Source organism: Silurus aristotelis (assembly GCF_946808225.1).
Source record: "Silurus aristotelis genome assembly, chromosome: 12".
Classification (NCBI taxonomy): Eukaryota; Metazoa; Chordata; class Actinopteri; order Siluriformes; family Siluridae; genus Silurus; species Silurus aristotelis.
Window position 1 is genome coordinate 27,162,198 of NC_139585.1, and position 14,601 is coordinate 27,176,798.

A 14,601-nucleotide genomic window follows, 5' to 3' on the forward strand; every position below is an offset into this window, starting at 1 on the left:
TTTTATTCCTATGGAGGAAGAGAAATTGACTTGGTCTCAGACATACTTAAAAATCCATTTAGAAGAAAAGCTAGACATTGTGTGGAGGTCGGCGAACCTCGAAGCTAGCTAGCATGTCTCAGCCCGGGAGAGGGTTTGTTCACCACTTCCAGAACAGTGAATACGAGCGGTACCACTGGATTACAGCCTCTGAGAAGTGGTGCAAATTATGAGTCTTCATCTCTGGTGAGTAGGTTCGATTTTATTTACAGTTTGTTTTTGTCATGTTATTAGACAAATATTGATTCTGAACTGCTCCAGATGATGTTGGTGGCACAGTTGCGGTTGTAGTGTAGAGCTTTGGAGTCTTAACTAGGTTTCTTGCTTTAGTAAAATGATATTTACCCTCCATATGTGAAATGCCTCTTTCTCTGTAATGCCATGCGTTTATATATTGCATTTTTGTATTGTATTGATGGTTTCTTTAACTGCGACATGATAGTGGTGATATTAAGAGGTGAATTAATTTGAGAAACTCCCCACCGAAGGTCCAGCTACCAAATGCACAGCCCGGCACTGCCAAATACATCAGAAAAACACGTTTAGCTACAAGCTACGTGAGTAAAGAGATGAAAACAGTTTATAAAGCCCTTTTTCTCTTTTTGTGCCTCTGTTGTCTGAACCTACATTAACTGATGGAAAATGTTAAAACACCTATAATTTCAGAACGGATTTATACATTAGGTGTAGGAAGAGCAGCACGAAGCTTCTGAATCCACCTCCATTCTCACAGCTTAAGCATGAATCACGATTCCCATTTAACACTTTAAAAGTGCTCGTTTTCAACAAGAAATGTTGCACATAAACAGACTACAAGGTTGTGAAAAACAATTCTAAATAAAGAAAAACCAAAACAGTAATAAATCTATCATCATACAAATTTCATTCTGATGACCCCATCTTAACTTGAAAATATCGTAAGTGGCGACCCAGGAGTCTTAAAGAAGGGTGATGATTATGGGTGGTCATTTGTTAATAATTTTAATTTGTTACAGAACATAATTTAGTAAAACAGTAATTTACAATACTGTACTGCATAAACTATACAGTATATAGTATATATACGTGGCAGCGAGTGCGTGGACAAGTGCCACTTTGCAAGTGAAGGGTGGAAGCATACTGTACACTGCTTGCTTGCTGAACCACTGTAAGTCAGGGGCCATCTCTACGCACATATTTGCCTGTATGAATGCTCTTCACCAACTACTGTATACAATGTACTATTTATTTTTGCACAGAGTTAGCTAACACAATTAGGTTTTTTAACAGTTGATGTAGAACTGAACTTTTGAATTGAGACAATGTCTGTTGTGAAAAGCGCTATACAAATAAACTTGACTTGACTTGACTTGACTTGAACTGAGCCTCTCCAGCATCATCCACAGCCTCAGAACCTGGAAATGCTTCAGGTTAAGATTACATTTTAATGTAACCACAAGATCATTATCCCAGAATTATAAATAAAGTTATTTAACAGAACAAACACACTTAAACTGAAAGAAACTGTAGTGAAGTCTTTTTTTATGAACTACTCGAAGTTTGATAGCAATCTTTATAACAATTAAAAATAAAGCAATTTTATTTTAATAAACTCAAAATCTGACTGCCATTGAAATGAGGTACAGTACAGCGTTTAATGTCCTATTTGGTACAAGAGAAGATGTAAGTGGGTCCTATAACGCACAGATTATTGCATTATCTTTCTCCTTGTGCCTGGATACACACAAGCTCATGCTCAACATGATACAGTATCACAAGCAGGCGTCATGTGGTTAATATCCCTTGAAACCAGCATGGATCACATTTCCCATCACATCATTTACACTGACAAATCCCCCCCATTCCTTTTTACAACACATGAGAACACAATGTCTCATCCTTGTTCCAACACCATGCCGAGTCGCTGGGACACCTTCCCTGGATGACTGCAGAGATTTCGGAAGAGATAAATTATGAGAGAACGCTGAGTATCCACTGTCTGGACCAAATTGTAAACATTAGATCAATAACAGATAGCAAGCGTGTGAGAACAGTCTGAACAGTCTGGGTACAGTAGAGCATCCAGTAGTACATGATGTCTGTGTACAGAAGCAAAAATAGCATTTTAGAATCAAAGTGTGCTTTTCTCTGTTTATTAGCTTTATTAAGAGACATTTAGGAACACTTTGACCAGCTGTAATAAAGAACCGTGATGGTACGATGAAACATCTGCTTCTTCATGCTTGTTCATGTTGCAACGTGACCACAGAGCTCATATTCAATCATTCACATTCATGCCCTTGTGGCAAAGAGGTGATGAAGCCAAATAAACTTCTTTCATGGAAAAAATAAAGCTGCATCCTGAAACATTAAACCCAGCTCTCACCATCTGTTAGACAGAGTAGCGGTTGTCATGACACTTGTTGCCACATGCTTGTCGCCGAGAAAAACCTGCCCGAGCCACAGACCCTCACTAGCCACTAGTCACTAATGAAAAGATGAAGACAATGAATTCAAAGTCACAAGTAAACTGGCCAGGAACACACTCGAGTGTATACACGGACACACACAGACACGTAAACACACTTTTAGACACAGCTATTACTCTTCAGACAGGATTAACATTACAGGTTATATTTGTTTTCTGCACTGATCAACCACATTATTCATCTTGAATCTTATATGAGTCATCTCTCGAGCAGCCATGTGAGCACAAGACAAGCAAACCCAATCGGTGGAAAAGAAAATTATGGAATGACGACTCGGCAAGGACAATGAAGGGAAACGAGGTGAAAAAGCAAAGATATGCTAAAGCTCACAAAAATGACAATAAAATTAGTGGGAAAATGTTTTATGGGGGGGGGGAATCCAAGGTAGAAATTTTTTTATCTAATCGTTGCCAGTATACCGTATGAGAAGAAAAGATGGAAAAATGAATGTTTGCAGCTTTCAGTAATACTTGGTCGAGGGTCTGTCCTGTTTTTTCCCCCCTGCATTTCTGTCAGTAGTGCTGGTGATATTACTAAAAAGCATATATGTATATGTACACTATATTGCAAAAAGTATTGGGTCACCTGGTCATAAGTTCGGTATGTGAGCACTATTTTAAACACTGCATTCCACATTTAGTCCCAATTTGCTCTTATAATTCCGTCCACTCTCCTGGGAAGATGTTCCTTTTGGCAATATAGTGTATGTATTAGAAATACAAGCAGAAAATAATGGAAATTTTATTCTTCTGTCAAAAGTCAGTGTTTTGTGTAATATATTAGTATAGTAGATATAAAGATATAATAGCCAAGTGAGGACTTACTGTAGTTTTATCAGCGGTTTTTCCTCTCCCAACATGATTTCACTGTATTAGCAGTGTGCTTGCGATCATTATCATGCTGTTATCATGTTTTTCAGGTGGAATGGAATGATGAATTAAAACCTGTCTGTGCTTTTCATTATTCGTGATTCCATCAATTTGGACAATATCACCAGCACTACAGGCAGAAAAGCAGCCCCAAACCAGCACAGACCCTCCACCAAGTTTTATTGAAAGCTGCAAGCACGCATTCTTCCATCTCTCTCCATCTCTTCTTCTTATATACTGTCAACGATTAGATACAAAAATTCAACCTTGGATTCGTCCCCCATGCCAGATGATTAGACAGGTCCTTTCTAGACTTTTTCAGGCCTCTTTAAGAACTAATCAGATTTTGAAATTTTTTTGGCAATTCAGTCATATTATTGTTTATATACCACATCAGTGTGCTGATTTTCCTTTGACAGTGGCCTTGCTGATGCAAAACTATGATTTGATATCTGTCCAATTCTCTGATTGTTGCCATTTTAATGGGATGGTCTGAAAGTTAGTCTTATTAACAAGTTTTCAGTGAATTAAAGTGACACAAACCAGGTATAATAAACATTACAGCAGTCATTCTGACATGAAATACATGGAATCAGTGATTCGCCAAAGAGGAGGCTCTCAAGTTGCAACCCGGAAAAACAATTGGTATGGATTTTTGCTGATAACCGATAGTTCCAGCAATCAACTATCAATGCCAATTTATTAAAATACACTGCAATGTTAGTGCACATGTTGCTAAAGTTATGTGGAAAACAGATCATCCAGTCAAAAAGTACCATTAAGGAGCCCCTGAACACTAAGCAAGCTTCATGAAAAATTGTTACATGGGTGTCCAGACCAAAACCCTGAGCTCAACCCCAGTGAACACCTTTGGGATTAACTGGCAAGCTGACTTCAGACTTCATATGGTGGAATGAGCATAATTCCCCACAAGCATGGGTGAAATTCTAGAGGAATCCTTCCCAGAGGATTAGAGCTGGTCAAAGAAGCACATTCAAAAACAACTTGTGGATTTAGAGTGAAATGTTCAGGTGTCCGTATCCAAACCATTTCCATAGGGGATACATGTAGCTTTCTCTGTTAGACAGAAACATTTTAAATGATTGGCTTTAAATTGCAGTTTGTGTTTGCTCTCAATTACAGGTCAACAATGCTGCAGAGGAGCGTAATGTCTTCTGTCTAATGAAGCCATTCGCCACTCAGCCATGCAGGCAAATTGAACTGCCAGAGTGAAGCATCATCATTTGCTATATTCACCCAACGACCCCTAAGAGCTGCACACACACACTCACTCACTCACTCACACACACACACACACACACACACACACACACACACACACACACACACACACACACACACACACACACACACACACACACACACACACACACACACACACACACACACCAGACTCTTGCCCTTCCTCTCTGCTGACCACTTAGTACCCCAGAGGTGATGGGGCTGATATGAAAGGTTAGTGCTGATGCCAACAATCTGTTCCAGGTGACAAAGCACAAAGCAGGCGAGAGAGATACAGTGACTGAAGGAAACCTTTGGGGAGGGGGCAAAAATACAGAGCAGCAGCATTTTTGCCCTTCTGAATGCTTATAATTTTTTTATTTGTCACAATTTTTGAATTTTGTGAACCGGCTTGCTGGTAATTGGTCTGTACTGCTTTCATAAAAACAGGTGAGTGGACTTGTGTTTGTGTCCCAGGCTCAGACTACAAGCTGACATTTTAGCAGCACCTGATTATTCAAAAGCAAACACACTGGTTAGCCTTTCCTTTGTCTAGTCACACATTATGATGCCACATGCACTGCATGGAATCAGCTCTGAATACATAGCATGAATAAATAAGGCTAAAAAGCTATGCTTCTAAATGAATTATTTACAATCAAATGCAATCCAGTTTTCATCTGTTCAGAATCGGTGTAATCCTGTTATAATATATAAATATTTTTAATCAAAGACTTTATTAGCTGAAAAAACTGTCTATGCATCTATAGCACTTGAATTCCCATGCAATAAAATGTTTTATACACACCAAAATCACTAAGACCATCACCAATATAAAAAATTAAACATTTTGTAAACAATTGTTTACAAAATAATAGATAACAGTTACAAACAATGCAATTTCTTTTCACACCTGGCTAAAGACATGCAACAGCAGAATCAGAAAACATTACTATAAATTTAGAAAAGGAGATCAGTAAGTAGAACATTTACTTTCTCTAACACACATGGGGTGCTTACAGTTCAGCATTCGTACAGGGCACATGCATGCACCAAGGACAGACCAGGAAAGGTCAAGAGTGTCAATTTGGAGAGCTTCACGGTCTGATAAGGTTATTGTAGTCTTTTATAAAAGATACTGAAAATATGATAGTAGAGCAAAAATAGCTGACACTTAACTACAGATCATCATTTTCAGTCACATCTCACAGGTCACACTGCTGGGATTAGAGGGCAGAGGTCGGGGGGAGGCGATAAGCGGAGGCGGAGGGAAAACTCGTTTTTTTACTATCACTCCTGCACACTATGTATCCCTAAACTTTACAATTTAAACTTTTTCTTTTTTGCTTATCTTAATTTTTGTCACAATCTTGGCTTTCTGGCTTCGAATCGCCATCTAGCAGCGGCGTCTCGAGCTCGTATCTCAAGTTTTTGCTCGCGTATCAAAGCAAAAAATCGACCGAATGACCGCTCGTATCTCGAGAAAACTTGTATGTTAGGGCACTCGTATGTCGAGGTACCACTGTATAACGAAGAAGAATGTAACAATGCTGAATTGCTGTCTTAAATATTAATATAACTTTACCTCTCCTAGAGTTTAGTGATGAGACAATTTCAAGCCAAAAAAAAAAATCATTGTGTGAAACACAACATTCAAAGTAAAATGAAGTAGGCTGAACACTGAGTCAAAGCAGATTAAAAGTAGAAAAATTAAATACATTTTATAATAAAATAGATGTTTTAAGAAAAATATATTTTCTAAAGAAAATGCTGAGTGGCCACACAGGCTAAGCAATTTCCTGGTGTTGCTAGGGTCCTGTGAGTGTTTGCTAGGTGGTTGACATGGCATCAGTGGTGGTCACTATCATACCTTATGTGGCAACTAGAGAGTTATTTATAATTTTGTTAATAAAGGTTCAATTTAAAGAATACCCTGCATATAAAAAAATTGTTTTGTTAAAATAATTTTCGCATTCCGGTTTTCATACAGGACTTCTCTCATCCGTTTCATTCGGACTCCAGAATCCCGTACCGGCTGCGCTTCCCCTCCCTGTGCATCTCGGGTCAGCTACGCTTCTCCCAATGCGCAACTCGGACTATCTCTCTTAACCGAAGGACTGCCGTGTGCTTATGTGCGTGCGTGTGTGTGCGTGTGTGTGTGTGCGCGTGTGTGTGTATCTCTCTCTCACGCATGCCATTAAAACCCAAGCGAGCTGTACTCCGGCTTCTGCCTTTTGTTTCGCTCACACCCTGACATATATACATATATATATATATATAAATAATATCGGTGTAATTCTGATTTTTTTTTTTTTTATTCATAGGCTTTTTTGCTGAAAATAATTGTATCCATTTATAGCACTTAAATCCCCATTAAATTAAAAACATAAAAATGTCTCCTGCAGCAAGGGAATTTGTTTATTCGTTTAATAGGACACATTGCTGCTTTACACACTTTTTAAAGCAAAAGAACTGAACCAGAACTCAAACACAGCAAATTATCATTAGAGCCTCATTTATATAATGATAATGGGACAAACTCTACTGGATAAAAAATCTGGCCTGCTAAAGCAGCAAAGGTCTCCACATTAGAAGAAATTAGTATTGAAAAGATCGGAGTGAAATATCTGTGAGGAACATGATTCCTTCTGTCTTGATTGGAACTCAGAGAAGCAGTCCTATAGCATGGTGGTGTTAAGTCATGCTTCAATGTGAGGTCGGTGTTTTTTATGTGATGATTTGTATTGTGATAAATATATCTTTCAGATTTCTGCCCAAAATGTTCTACCTTGGTCTCAGCAGACTATAATGCATTTTGGTACATGCTTTAGAGTGAGTTATGTTTAAATTAGGCATACATTTCCCCATTAAAATCTACTTGCAATTAATTTACAAATAATCTAGAGTAAACCAGTACTTGCTCTACATTTCAGCAGCTACTTTAATGCTGCTGTAGGTCTCTTGGCAGCCTCTTAAAAAGCCTTTATCACATCTACTGGTCTATCTTAGAGAGTTGCCCTGCACTTCCTATGGTGATGTCCCATTTTCTACACTTGTAGATAATTGCTTTCCATGGAACATTTAAATGTCTTTTCTGATCATTTAAACTGTAGTGTCTCCACATGGACAAACATCATGACAGTCTTCATCATTACTGAAGGACTGTGTGTCATTTGAGACACACAGAATGATGCACATTGTAGTCTTCTAAAAAAAAATTATTGGTACCCATTACAAAATATTTCAAATTTTTTAATTTGAGAAACACATTATTCTCATAAATATGTCCTCTTTTTATATGTAAGCATTTTCTCAAAATCTGCAACAAAATCTTAAACTCAAATCTCAGACTGTATAAAAAATTTACAATAACCATAATCTAATATATGATCTATTATGATGCAATATAATAATAATCACTAGAATCATACTGGTCACTTTAATCTGTACTTCTGTAGATTTTATAGATCCATCCCTTCTGTTTAATTCATGTATGTGTATATACATTATAAATATATATACTTTTTGTTTTCCAGTGTGTGTGTGTGTGTGTGTGTGTGTGTGTGTGTGTGTGTGTGTGTGTGTGTGTGTAATATATATATATATATATATATATATATATATATATATATATATATATATATATATAGCACTACTTTACTCTTTTATTTCTAGCTTTATATTGCATTTATTTTCATGTTTACCAGTCAGACAGTCAAAAACAGCATTTCACTCTATGTCATACTTACTCTTTTCAGAATGTATGGGATTGGTATTACCGTTCTTATTAGTGTTTTGTTTTAAGGTTTTGTTTTTAAGCTTTTAATTTTAAGCTACTTTGTTAAAATTTTACATTTTGTTGTTTTCTTTGTGGTTTTCTTGCACCCTTACCTTTTATTTGTAAGTATAACCTCAAAGATAGATAGTCACCAGTTTATTATGCTACTTTACTTATTATTTTCTTATATGGCTCAGGTGTAAAAGGTGAAATCGTAGACTGATTGAAGACGGCCAATCGAACATTCTGACCAGAGTTGGGCCAAGTTCTTGCCTATGCTGACTTCCACCACTGGTTCAAATTTGGAAGTATATTTTTTGTCTTTACAACCGTGTGTTGAAATTTTAAAAGCATTCCCAATATTTTTACCCAAAATATTTGTAAACATTGTTAAAATATTTTAGAAAAAAAATTTAAATGCTCTAATCATGCCAATAAATAAGGTTAATCCAGTAACACATACATTTAATACACAGAAGATGACCTAATTTTACTTTGAGAATGTTAGCAAAGTAAACAAAAAGCACATGCATTTGTTTTTAATCAAAGTGCCAGTGGCTTGTTTGAGAAAACAATAAAGATAAAACTAGCAGAATTTTTGTACATCACGGCTACATGATTCACACTAGTCAAACAATATCCCAAGAGATGGCACAAAATTTTTTCCACAGAGTTATACTATAATTTATGGTATGTCTACGTTGTAGGCTAACATGATTAAAGAATATGTTCAACCATAGCATTGCTACTTTTCCAAGCCAGTTCTCCAATATTCAGCTCTGATTAGCAATCTCGGTAGTGAAATCTAGCTTTATAACAAAGCCCATAAGACGTATGTTTGCCAGAGGCTCAATTCTGCAACAGCTTGTGGTCACATCACTTGAATTGCTGATGCCTGTTCTGGCCACCTTATCCTGGAAACTCAACAATCGCTAGTGAGAATGATGAACGTGTAAATGTCCTCTCTATTGATTCATGGCAGTAGCCATTCTCTGCTGGGGGTTGCTGTGATTGTCTTGCTCTCCCCATATCTCTTTTTTTGTTGGACTCTTGTTTGCTAAGTGGCAGTAAAAGAAAGCCGAACAGCTGTCCAAACAATACAACTAGTGCAGCTCATGTGGATCACATTAAGGAGGAGAAATGTCAATGCCTCACATTTGCAATCAGTGTGCAATGTTATACAAAGATTTCTTCCACACTCAAAAGCAATGTAATTTTCTGAGAAATAGTTTCTGTCAATCTTAGCCAAGCAGTTGCCCGTAAACATTTTAGACATGTGTGTAAGAAGGTAAGAAGGGTGTGAGATATGGAAGCTATGGGCCATTAAAATGTATACTGAAAATTTTAATTAATGTTGGTCACTCAAAACCCTCATAGCCCTAATAACCCTAATAGCCCTAATAAACCTATACCTAACATTAGGTATAGTAGAATTTCACCATTAACTACCTAAATTCCTAGAAAATCCAATGAATAGCAGCTGTCAAAAAGTCAAAGACAGTGAAAAAGAATGCACTAATTATTCTTAAGACTACATACTTCAAATGGGAGAAATTAACATAAAAACATATTTTGTGCCAAAAATCCAATAAGTCAAGAATGTGTGTGCTTTAGCACTCTAATCAGTGTCTTACTTACAGTGTGGAAAGTTGTGAGTTTGATTACCTTTTTAGTCACTGTTTTGCTTTATAATGTTTATGCATTTGTAAACCAATTCTTTTTTTTTCTCTCTTTATTTATCCAAGCCTGTTGGCTTGCTGCGTTTCTCTGTTCCATTCTTTGTTTATAGCATTTGTCTACTACAACAGTGAATTATCTGTTTTTAAACATGATGTACTGCGGCTTTACGACGTTCAAATGCTTTGTATATTTAATTCATGCATACATCATTTAATTATTATACAAAATTACATTTATTATATATTCAAGATGCTTATATCTTCACAACTGAACAAAATGTCTGGTTATTTTTTCAACAAAAATTGTTAAATTATATTTTATTTAACTTGCCACCTGCAATTACCATTAAATAGATTAAATAATCTGTTTGTTTTTAGTGAAATAAACAGTCAAGCACAACCCAGTTGCACTCCTCAATATTTGGTTTTTCATTTTTTTAAAGTACACTTTTATACATAAATACTTTTAATTGGCATTTTATATAGTTATAATTAGCAAAATATCAAATTGTATTTTTTGCCAATTGGTCGAATAATTGAAAAATTTGTGTGATTAATCGATTATCAAAATAATTGCTAGTTGTGAGATCATCCTCTATATGTGACTAGAGTTTGACCAATTCATCAGTTTCATTATCTGATGCATACACTGCCTGGAAAGAGCACAGTGCATGGAGAGCGCTTTATTATTTATATTTATTATTTCCAATGTTTTATATAATTATAATTATATTTATTAATATAATTAATATATAAATTTTTTTATTAAGATACTTTTATGATTCAGTACTTTTTTTGCTGTCATAATAAAGTTCAGTACTATTTTACATGGAGTTTTATGTTTGTGTCATTTTTTTTTTTATCCATTTAAAAAACTATTGGTTGATTAATTGTGAGGAAAATAAGTATTTGAACACCCTGCTATTTTGCAAGTTCTCCCACTTAGAAATCATGGAGGGGTCTGAAATTGTCATCGTAGGTGCATGTCCACTGTGAGAGACATAATCTAAAAAAATAAATCCCGAAATCACAATATATGATTTTTAAAATATTTATTTGTATGATACAGCTGCAAATAAGTATTTGAACACCTGAGAAAGTCAATGTTGATATTTGGTACAGTAGCCTTTGCAAATCCAGAGGTCAAACGTTTCCTGTAGTTTTTCACCAGGTTTGCACACACTGCAGGAGGGATTTTGGCCCACTCCTCCACACAGATCTTCTCTAGATCAGTCAGGTTTCTGGCCTGTCGCTGAGAAACATGGAGTTTGAGCTCCCTCCAAAGATTCTCTATTGGGTTTAGGTCTGGAGACTGGCTAGACCACGCCAGAACCTTGATATGCTTCTTACAGAGCCACTCCTCGGTTATCCTGGCTGTGTGCTATAAATCATTGTCATGTTGGAAGACCCAGCCTCGACCCATCTTCAATGCTCTAACTGAGGGAAGGAGGTTGTTCCCCAAAATCTTGCAATACGTCGCCCCGGTCATCCTCTCCTTAATACAGTGCAGTCGCCCTGTCCCATGTGCAGAAAAACACCCCCAAAGCATGATGCTACCACCCCCATGCTTCACAGTAGGGATGGTGTTCTTGGGAAGGTACTCATCATTCTTCTTCCTCCAAACACGGTTAGTGGAATTATGACCCAAAAGTTCTATTTTGGTCTCATCTGACCACATGACTTTCTCCCATGACTCCTCTGGATCATCCAAATGGTCATTGGCAAACTTAAGACGTGCCTGGACATGTGCTGGTTTAAGCAGGGGAACCTTCCGTGCCATGCATGATTTCAAACCATGACGTCTTAGTGTATAACCAACAGTAACCTTGGAAACGGTGGTCCCAGCTCTTTTCAGGTCATTGACCAGCTCCTCCCATGTAGTTCTGGGCTGATTTCTCACCTTCCTTAGGATCATTGAGACCCCACGAGGTGAGATCTTGCATGGAGCCCCAGTCCGAGGGAGATTGACAATCATGTTTAGCTTCTTCCATTCTCTAATGATTGCTCCAACAGTGGACCTTTTTTCACCAAGCTGCTTGGCAATTTCCCCGTAGCCCTTTCCAGCCTTGTGGAGGTGTACAATTTTGTCTCTAGTGTCTTTGGACAGCTCTTTGGTCTTGGCCATGTTAGTAGTTGGATTTTTACTGATTGTATGGGGTGGACAGGTGTCTTTATGCAGCTAACGACCTCAAACAGGTGCATCTAATTTAGGATAATAAATGTAGTGGAGGTGGACATTTTAAAGGCAGACTAACAGGTCTTTGAGGGTCAGAATTCTAGCTGATAGACAGGTGTTCAAATACTTATTTGCAGCTGTATCATACAAATAAATAGTTTAAAAATCATATATTGTGATTTCTGGATTGTGTTTTTTTAGATTATGTCCCTCACAGTGGACATGCACCTACGATGACAATTTCAGACCCCTCCATGATTTCTAAGTGGGAGAACTTGTGAAATAGCAGGGTGTTCAAATACTTATTATGCATGTATCATTTGTCTTTCAAACCCCTATCAATGTACAATTTATGTCCATGCTCGCTATCCTTGTTTAGAAATCGACGTCAGTTAAGGTTTTTGTTTGATAAAATCAAAACAAGACAACAAGTCTTAGTTTGTTTTCTTTGTCATTTCTGCATAATGATTTACATAAAATATAATGAAATCCTTGGTGCTATGCTCCATTAAAAAAAATTCAAAAGTTTTTTTATTTTATTATAATTACATATTGATGTTATAATTTATTACATTTCAGAACTCGATTTTCTAAAGACTTCATGAGCATACACAATTTCAATACAACTGTCAAAGTGTACAGTTCGAGCTAAGCGATTATGAACATGTGCAACATGTAAAGCTTTATTTCAGGGTCTCATTTGGGAGCTTTGTGAGTCCGCATTCATGACAGGCTGTGTGCATCTAGGTGTAGTTCCCCACTGATCCACCATATACAGTAAGAATTAGTCTTTAAACAAAGCATTTTCAAGCGTTAGTCCCTGGAGTTCCTGTTTCCTGTTGTTGATTGTTTGCCGGAAATTTTTACAGTTCGTTTTTTTCTCTCTCTCTCATCGCTTTAAAATATCAAAATATCATTTTGATTCCCTGCATCCAATGGCTTCGTTTCGTCTCTTTTTGCTTTCGGAAGAGCGCTTTATTCCCTGTTTGAGTGTTTGAAAGCAGTGAGTGGAGGACATTCCCACCAGAACTACGAACACACACACTACAGTAACCACATTAAGGTACGTAATTTCTCTGCTATGGCTATAGGACCACATGCAGCTAGAAGTAACCTTTCCGATTACGTAGCATCTCTGGATGATGTTTCTGTTTCAGTACAACTGACAAAGACCGTGGCGTTATTATTGACCCTAGTCTTTCCTTTGAGGCTCACGTGTATTATACGTGAATAATATTACCAGGATCGCCTTCTTTCACCTTATAAATATTGCTAAAATTAGAAATATGATGTCGTTACAGGATGCAGAAAAACTAGTTCATGCTTTTGTTACATCTAGATTAGACTACTGTAATGCTTTATTGTCTGGGTGTGCGATTAAGTGCATAAATAAGCTTCAGTTAGTTCCGAATGCTGCAGCAAGGGTCCTCACTAGATCTAGGAAATATGACCACATCACTCTTGTTTTAATCAGTCTACACTGGCTCCCAATCAAATCTCGCATTGATTATAAAATTCTACTACTGACGTATAAAGCACTTAACGGTCTCGCACTGCAGTATCTGAGTGAACTTCTGTACCAGTATGATCGTCCACGCCTACTTAGATCAAAAGGTGCAGGCTATCTGTTGGTACCTCAAATAATGAAGACTACAGCAGGGGGCAGATCTTTCTCTTATAAAGCCCCACAGTTATGGAACAACTTTCCAATCAGTGTTCGGGAATCAGACACAGTCTCAGTGTTCAAGTATGCTGTCGTCCCCTCACATTCACACGTTTACTCAGGTTTGTTGATGGTGGTGTGGTGGGTCGTCTCTTATCCCAGAGATCCCTCATGTCTGTATTACCTTCTGGTTCTTCCTTTTAGTTATGCTGCCATAGCGAGTCTTGCCGGAGTCCAAACTGCACAGTGACATTAAATTTCAATAAAGACACATAATAATCCATATCATTCTCTTCCTGTCACCCTCTTCTCTCTCTCTCTCTCTCTCTCTCTCGGTCGAGTTAAACATGCTCCTGAGGTTCCAGTGAAAACTGTTCCTGCCCCTCCCCCGTTTGTGGATCTTCCCACTGCCTCTGGATAGTGTTCTCTTCGACTGGAGGCCACTCTGTGCAGCTTGAGACGGTTTCTCATCAACGCCTCGGGTGGTTCCATGAAATTCCGGCGTAAGAACAGGAGCTTTGAGGATGAATTGGACTGTAGTTAATGTCAACAGTCTGCTACATTGACTCAGGACTACATTTCGCTTCTGATCATCATCACTGAACCCCGCAACATTGTATATCTGCTATAAATGGACATTCGGTGCAACCCAGATGAGGATGTGTTCCCTCTTGAGTCTGGTTCCTC

At 37.5% G+C, this 14,601-nt stretch overlaps 1 protein-coding gene and 2 long non-coding RNA genes across 5 annotated transcripts in view; 1 reads left to right on the top strand and 2 right to left on the bottom strand.

Moving 5' to 3' along the window:
• Positions 1-14,601, bottom strand: part of slc39a11 (solute carrier family 39, member 11) — a 121,043-nt gene that overhangs the window by 83,890 nt on the left and 22,552 nt on the right. The window lies entirely within an intron of this gene.
• Positions 631-3,845, bottom strand: LOC310734805. The gene is made up of 2 exons (XR_014536147.1): positions 1,394-3,845; positions 631-1,319 (listed from the first exon to the last, which is right to left on the bottom strand). It is a non-coding gene; the product is annotated as an uncharacterized lncRNA (long non-coding RNA).
• The window catches only part of LOC310734795, an 81,303-nt gene continuing 80,876 nt past the window's right edge, over positions 14,175-14,601 (top strand). Inside the window, exon 1 of the long non-coding RNA XR_014536137.1 lies at positions 14,175-14,249. This is a non-coding gene — a long non-coding RNA (uncharacterized lncRNA). The remainder of the gene's footprint in view (positions 14,250-14,601) is intronic.